Below are 8,427 nucleotides of genomic sequence, written 5' to 3' on the forward strand. Positions count from 1 at the left end.
CGGTATTTTTGGTATATTGAGGGGATGTCGATACCAGAAGTCGGTATTTTTGGTATATTGAGAGCGTGTCGATACCAGAAGTCGGTATTTTTGGTATACTGAGAGCGTGTCGATACCAGAAGTCGGTATTTTTGGTATATTGAGAGGATGTTGATACCAGAAGTCGGTATTTTTGGTATATTGAGAGGATGTCGATACCAGAAGTCGGTATTTTTGGTATATTGAGAGGATGTCGATACCAGAAGTCGGTATTTTTGGTATATTGAGAGGATGTCGATACCAGAAGTCGGTATTTTTGGTATATTGAGAGGATGTCGATACCAGAAGTCGGTATTTTTGGTATATTGAGAGGATGTCGATACCAGAAGTCGGTATTTTTGGTATATTGAGAGGATGTCGATACCAGAAGTCGGTATTTTTGGTATATTGAGAGGATGTTGATACCAGAAGTCGGTATTTTTGGTATATTGAGAGGATGTTGATACCAGAAGTCGGTATTTTTGGTATATTGAGAGGATGTTGATACCAGAAGTCGGTATTTTTGGTATATTGAGAGGATGTTGATACCAGAAGTCGGTATTTTTGGTATATTGAGAGGATGTTGATACCAGAAGTCGGTATTTTTGGTATATTGAGAGGATGTCGATACCAGAAGTCGGTATTTTTGGTATATTGAGAGGATGTTGATACCAGAAGTCGGTATTTTTGGTATATTGAGAGGATGTTGATACCAGAAGTCGGTATTTTTGGTATATTGAGAGGATGTTGATACCAGAAGTCGGTATTTTTGGTATATTGAGAGGATGTCGATACCAGAAGTCGGTATTTTTGGTATATTGAGAGGATGTTGATACCAGAAGTCGGTATTTTTGGTATATTGAGAGGATGTTGATACCAGAAGTCGGTATTTTTGGTATATTGAGAGGATGTCGATACCAGAAGTCGGTATTTTTGGTATATTGAGAGGATGTCGATACCAGAAGTCGGTATTTTTGGTATATTGAGAGGATGTTGATACCAGAAGTCGGTATTTTTGGTATATTGAGAGGATGTTGATACCAGAAGTCGGTATTTTTGGTATATTGAGAGGATGTTGATACCAGAAGTCGGTATTTTTGGTATATTGAGAGGATGTTGATACCAGAAGTCGGTATTTTTGGTATATTGAGAGGATGTCGATACCAGAAGTCGGTATTTTTGGTATATTGAGAGGATGTCGATACCAGAAGTCGGTATTTTTGGTATATTGAGAGGATGTCGATACCAGAAGTCGGTATTTTTGGTATATTGAGAGGATGTCGATACCAGAAGTCGGTATTTTTAGTATATTGAGAGGATGTTGATACCAGAAGTCGGTATTTTTGGTATATTGAGAGGATGTTGATACCAGAAGTCGGTATTTTTGGTATATTGAGAGGATGTTGATACCAGAAGTCGGTATTTTTGGTATATTGAGAGGATGTTGATACCAGAAGTCGGTATTTTTGGTATATTGAGAGGATGTTGATACCAGAAGTCGGTATTTTTGGTATATTGAGAGGATGTTGATACCAGAAGTTGGTATTCCTGGTATATTGAGAGGATATTGATACCAGAAGTCGGTATTTTTGGTATATTGAGAGGATGTTGATACCAGAAGTTGGTATTCCTGGTATATTGAGAGGATATTGATACCAGAAGTTGGTATTCCTGGTATATTGAGAGGATATTGATACCAGAAGTCGGTATTTTTGGTATATTGAGAGGATGTTGATACCAGAAGTTGGTATTTTTGGTATATTGAGGGGATGTCGATACCAGAAGTCGGTATTTTTGGTATATTGAGAGCGTGTCGATACCAGAAGTCGGTATTTTTGGTATACTGAGAGAATGTTGGTATTTTTGGTATATTGAGGGGATGTCGATACCAGAAGTCGGTATTTTTGGTATATTGAGAGCGTGTCGATACCAGAAGTCGGTATTTTTGGTATATTGAGAGGATGTCGATACCAGAAGTCGGTATTTTTGGTATATTGAGAGGATATTGATACCAGAAGTCGGTATTTTTGGTATATTGAGAGGATGTTGATACCAGAAGTTGGTATTTTTGGTATATTGAGAGGATGTTGATACCAGAAGTCGGTATTTTTGGTATATTGAGAGGATGTTGATACCAGAAGTCGGTATTTTTGGTATATTGAGAGGATATTGATACCAGAAGTCGGTATTTTTGGTATATTGAGAGGATGTTGATACCAGAAGTTGGTATTTTTGGTATATTGAGAGGATGTTGATACCAGAAGTTGGTATTTTTGGTATATTGAGAGGATGTTGATACCAGAAGTTGGTATTTTTGGTATATTGAGAGGATGTTGATACCAGAAGTCGGTATTTTTGGTATATTGAGAGGATATTGATACCAGAAGTCGGTATTTTTGGTATATTGAGAGGATGTCGATACCAGAAGTCGGTATTTTTGGTATATTGAGAGGATGTTGATACCAGAAGTCGGTATTTTTGGTATATTGAGAGGATATTGATACCAGAAGTCGGTATTTTTGGTATATTGAGAGGATGTCGATACCAGAAGTCGGTATTTTTGGTATATTGAGAGGATGTTGATACCAGAAGTCGGTATTTTTGGTATATTGAGAGGATGTCGATACCAGAAGTCGGTATTTTTGGTATATTGAGAGGATGTTGATACCAGAAGTTGGTATTCCTGGTATATTGAGAGGATATTGATACCAGAAGTCGGTATTTTTGGTATATTGAGGGGATGTCGATACCAGAAGTCGGTATTTTTGGTATATTGAGAGCGTGTCGATACCAGAAGTCGGTATTTTTGGTATACTGAGAGAATGTTGGTATTTTTGGTATATTGAGAGCGTGTCGATACCAGAAGTCGGTATTTTTGGTATATTGAGGGGATGTCGATACCAGAAGTCGGTATTTTTGGTATATTGAGAGCGTGTCGATACCAGAAGTCGGTATTTTTGGTATACTGAGAGGATGTTGATACCAGAAGTTGGTATTCCTGGTATATTGAGAGGATATTGATACCAGAAGTCGGTATTTTTGGTATATTGAGAGGATATTGATACCAGAAGTCGGTATTTTTGGTATATTGAGAGGATGTTGATACCAGAAGTTGGTATTTTTGGTGTATTGAAAGGGTGTCGATACCAGAAGTTGGTATTCCTGGTATACTGAGAGGATATTGATACCAGAAGTTGGTATTTTTGGTATATTGGGGGGATTTCCATACCAGATGTCGGTATTTTTGGTGTATTGAGAGGATGTTGATACCGGAAGTTGGTATTTCTGGTATAGTAAGAGGATTTCCATACCAGAAGTCGGTATTTCTGGTATTTTAAAAGGATTTCCATACCAGATATAGGTATTCCTGGTATAGTTAGAGGATTTTCATACCAAAAGTGTTTTTTTCTGGTGTATCGAGAGGATTTTCATAACACCAGTTGGTATTCCTGGTATATTAAGGGTATTTCGACAAAGCCAGTTGGTATTTCTGGTATATGACGAGCATGTCGATACCACAAAACGGTATTCCTTGTAATAAAAAAAGTTTTCGATACCACAAAGTCGATATTCCTGGTGTATTGACAGTTCTTCGATACCAAAAGACGGTATTCTTTATAAAAACCGTTGGTATTCAATGTTAGTAGTATTCCAAAACGCGCTGTTGGTATTTTAGATAAAAACCGCTGGTGATCATGATAATAGACAGTTATTAAATCTAATAAAACCATCTAGATCACGTATTTATCTATATATCTATCTGTCTGTCTATCCATCCATCTATCTGCCCATCTATTTATATTTTCATCTATCTATCATCGTATGCATGCATAAGTACTATGTTTACATTATTGTTATTATTATTATTATAAATATTGTTATCTGAATTTATTTGTATTATTGTTTTCAAAAATCAGTTTTATATCATTTTTTTCCTTATTATGTCCATGATTTTTTCATCATTATCTTTTTCGCTTCTCTCTTCTTTTTTATCTAAATTTTCTTTCTGTTCTGTGTCTGTTTATTTGTTTTTTGTTCAATTTTATTTTGTTTTTGTTTTTTATTAAATTTTATTTTGTTTTTGTTTTTTATTCAATTTTATTTTGTTTTTGTTTTTTATTCAATTTTATTTTGTTTTTGTTTTTTTATTCAATTTTATTTTGTTTTTGTTTTTTATTAAATTTTATATTGTTTTTGTTTTTTATTAAATTTTATTGTGTTTTTGTTTTTTATTCAATTTTATTTTGTCTTCCTTCCCCTTATATCCTTCATTCCCTTCATTCTTCTAACACCCCATCTTTATTCTATTTTCTCCTTCCCCCTTCCTTCCAACCTTTATCATATCTCCCATCCCCTTATTTATTCCTTCGTTTCCCTCACTCCCCCATCTTTATCGTGTCTTCCTCCCCTTCATCTTATCTATTTCGTCCTTCTCTCTCTACATTTTTTTGCAAACCGACATTGCAAGCTCTGTTGCATATATTGCACACATTGGCACGAGGCTTTCGGAAGTCCTCGGGGGTTTGTTAATAAAGTTACATGGGAAGAGAGAGAGAGAGAGGAAGAGAAAGGGAGGGAAAGAGGGAAGGAGAAGGAGAGAGGGAGAGAAGGGAAGGAGAAGGAGAGGGAGAGAGAAAGGGAGGGAGGGAAGAAGAGGGCGGAAGAGAGAGGGAGAGGGAGAGAGGGAAGGAGAAGGAGAGAGGGAGAGAGGGATGGGAGGGAGAGAAAGGGAAGAAGAGAGAGGGATGGGAGGGAGAAAAAGGGAAGAAGAAGAAGAAGAAGAAGAAGAAGAAGAAGAAGAAGAAGAAGAAGAAGAAGAAGAAGAAGAAGAAGAAGAAGAAGAAGAAGAAGAAGAAGAAGAAGAAGAAAGAGAGAGTGAGAAAAGAAGGAGAGAAGGAAGAGGAAGAGGGAAGGGGAGGAGGGAAGGTGAGGGAGGAAGAGTGAGTGAGTGAGCGAGAGAGGAAGAAAAAAAGAAAGAAAGACACACGGACGAAGAAATAAGACAGAAAGGAAAGAGAAGGGTAGAAGAGAGAAGAAAGTGAGAATAAGGATAAGGAAAACAACCGGAAAGGCGAAGGAGAGAGTGAATAAAGGAAAGAATATGAAACACACTCCAAAGACGACGGTAAAAGAGCGAGTGAGACGCGACGAAAAGCTGATCATTACCCTCACTACGATAACCGTAACGATAATAAAAAATACGATAATAAATGGAAAAAATAACCTTAATTAAAATGATAATCTTGATAATGTTGATAACGAAAGTGATGATAAAAAGGATAATGATGATATTGATAGATTTAGATATGATATGGATAATAGTGATGGATATTGATAATGAAATAAATCGTAATGAGAGATAATAGGAGTTAATACTAATGATAATGAAGAAGAGGAAGAAGTGAATAAAAGAACAAAATAACAAGGATAATAATAACGATAATAACTATGGTCATAATAATTACAAAACATAATAATAACAACGATATTGATACTACTAATAATGATAGTAATACCACTAATAATAAGGATAATAACGACAAAAATAAAATTAAGACCAACAAAAGTGACGTCAAATGAAATAATAATGAAAGTGAAATAAAAATGAAATATATGAAATAAAAATAAAAATGAAATAGAATAAGATACAAAAATAGAATATAAAAATAAAATAAAATATGAAATAAAGATAAGAATAAAAATGGAAGGAAAATAGAATTTAAAAATAGATTATTAAAATGAAATAAAATATGAAATATAAAAATTAGAATTAAATAAAATATAAAAATGAAATAAAACATGACTGCAAGTAAGATAATGAGAATGATAATAATAATAAACAAAGCTATGCACCCCAGCGTAGACATTAAGTGATCGTTCCCCCAGAGCCCGCCGGCCATGCATCGGCTTCCTATAAACCGAAACATATTTTAGGAATAATAATTTTGATCGGTTAGGTTCGCAGGTTCAGGGCTACGCGTGTGTGTATATATATATTGGGATTTATTACACGGATTAGCGTTGTCCTTTGATGTTTATGGCGGGGCGAAAATGAGTTTATGGGTGTAAAGGTTTTTGAAATGGGCGCGCGTCTCTTTTGGCGGGAAACCACTTGGCGGCCATTTTGTGGGTTGGGTTAGTTGGTCGTTATTTTTTGTTTTGATTTTTGTTTTGGTCTTTTGGAGGTGTGTGTCTGTTTTGTGTGTATGTAGAAACGCACATACACACATGAAGGAATACGCACATACACGCAACCGGATATAAAAGCACACCTAAACGGATACAGAAATACGCTTACACACGCACACGCACATAGAAATGCACATACACACGCGCATGGATATATATATATATATACATACGCACACTGATATAGAAATCTCGCTCGAAAGAAAGAAATAATTACTGAAACACACAGGGCTGCACACACCCGTTTTCTATCACGAATTCTGCAAACAGGTTAATTCAGTCTATTTCAGTGGTTCCCAAAGAGGTCGATATTGACCCCAGGGGTTGATGGGGTCATCCATGGGGTCGGGGAATAACCAGGGGGGGGGCGGGGAATGTTTATTGGGAGGCGAAGGAAGCAGTCAATCCTCCAATTTTTAATTCTTGATAATAATTCGTAAAAAAAAAAAAAATCAAAATATCAGAAACGTTTTTTTTATTATTATTATCATTACAATTATTGTAATTTCAGAGAGTAGGTCAAAGAATTTCAGAAACGTTTATCTTTTTATTTATTATTACATTTTTTTTCCTTGACTTCAGAGAGTAGGTCAGAATTTCAGTAAATCTTCTGGAAAGTTTCAGAGGTTCTGGCAACACTACTTTCAACCCCAACCCCCACAACCACCCCCACCCCAACCCCCCAACCCTCACCCCAACCCCCCCCAACGCCACCCCTCCATCGTCTCACGCAACTTGCCTCCTTTTAATCTTTATTTGCGGAAGAGAGATTTGTAGAATAGAAGGTCAGCCGAGGTCAGCCACCGTGGCATTGACCTCGAATCGTTTGTAGTCCATGTGGCCGCCACAAAAAATTCAGGGATTTTTTTTTGGGGGGGGGGGAGGTAAGGGGGGTTGTTATGTTTTTTTTAGGAACTTTTTCTTTCTGTCTTTTTTATTTTCTATTCATTTATTTTTTTTTTTTTTTTGGGGGGGTAAGGTGGGTTGTTATGTTTTTTTAGGGATTTTTTCTTTCTCTCTTTTTTATTTTCTATTTATTATTATTATTTTTTTTTTGGGGGGGGGTAAGGAAGGTTGGGGGTTGTTAGGGGTTTGAGTTTGGGTAAGGGGGGGAAGGGGTGGTTATGTGTCTCTGAATATATATATATATATATATATATATATATATATATATATATATATATATATATAATGTATATATATATATATATATATATATATATATATAATGTATATATATATATATATATATATATATATATATATATATATATATATATATATATATATATATATATATACATGCGTGTGTGTACGGATGTTTAAGCATCATAATAAAACACACGAAAATAAAGATTAGTTTGTGTATTTGTGTGTATGTGCGCTTTTGTGTGTGTGAGTGAGTTGAGTGTGTGTGTGTGTGTGTGTGTGTGTGAGTGAGTTGAGTGTGTATGTGTGTCCCCATATCTGAGTGTGTGTGTATTTGTCTATGTATGCGTGAGAGTCCATTTGTGGATCTGTGAGAGCTAGTACATATCTTTGCCATTCAATCTTATGTCACTACACGTTTGTGATTTTCGTGTGATTTTATGTATATCAGCCGCAATCACAAAGACCTGTTTGTTTGTACGTGGTGATGCTGTACGTGTTTGTAAGTCAATTTCCTGGCGTAAGTACTGAATATATATGAAAACTATCTTGACTGAAATAATGTATAATATGTCTTGACTGAATTAATGTATAATATGTCTTGACTGAATTGATGTATGATATGTCTTGACTGAATTAATGTATGATATGTCTTGACTGAATTAATGTATGATATGTCTTGACTGAATTGATGTATAATATGTCTTGACTGAATAAATGTATGATATGTATTGACTGAATTAATGAATAATATGTCTTGACTGAATTAATGTATGATATGTCTTGACTGAATTAATGTATGATATGTCTTGACTGAATTAATGTATGATATGTCTTGACTGAATTAATGTATGATATGTCTTGACTGAATTAATGTATGATATGTCTTGACTGAATTGATGTATAATATGACTTGACTAATTTAATGAATAATATGTCTTGATTGAATTAATGTATAATACGTCTTGACTGAATTGATGTATAATATGTCTTGACTGAATTGATGTATAATATGTCTTGACTGAATTGATGTATAATATGTCTTGACTGAATTAAGGTATGATATGTCTT

Source organism: Penaeus vannamei, chromosome 8 (assembly GCF_042767895.1).
Source record: "Penaeus vannamei isolate JL-2024 chromosome 8, ASM4276789v1, whole genome shotgun sequence".
In the NCBI taxonomy this organism is placed as follows: Eukaryota; Metazoa; Arthropoda; class Malacostraca; order Decapoda; family Penaeidae; genus Penaeus; species Penaeus vannamei.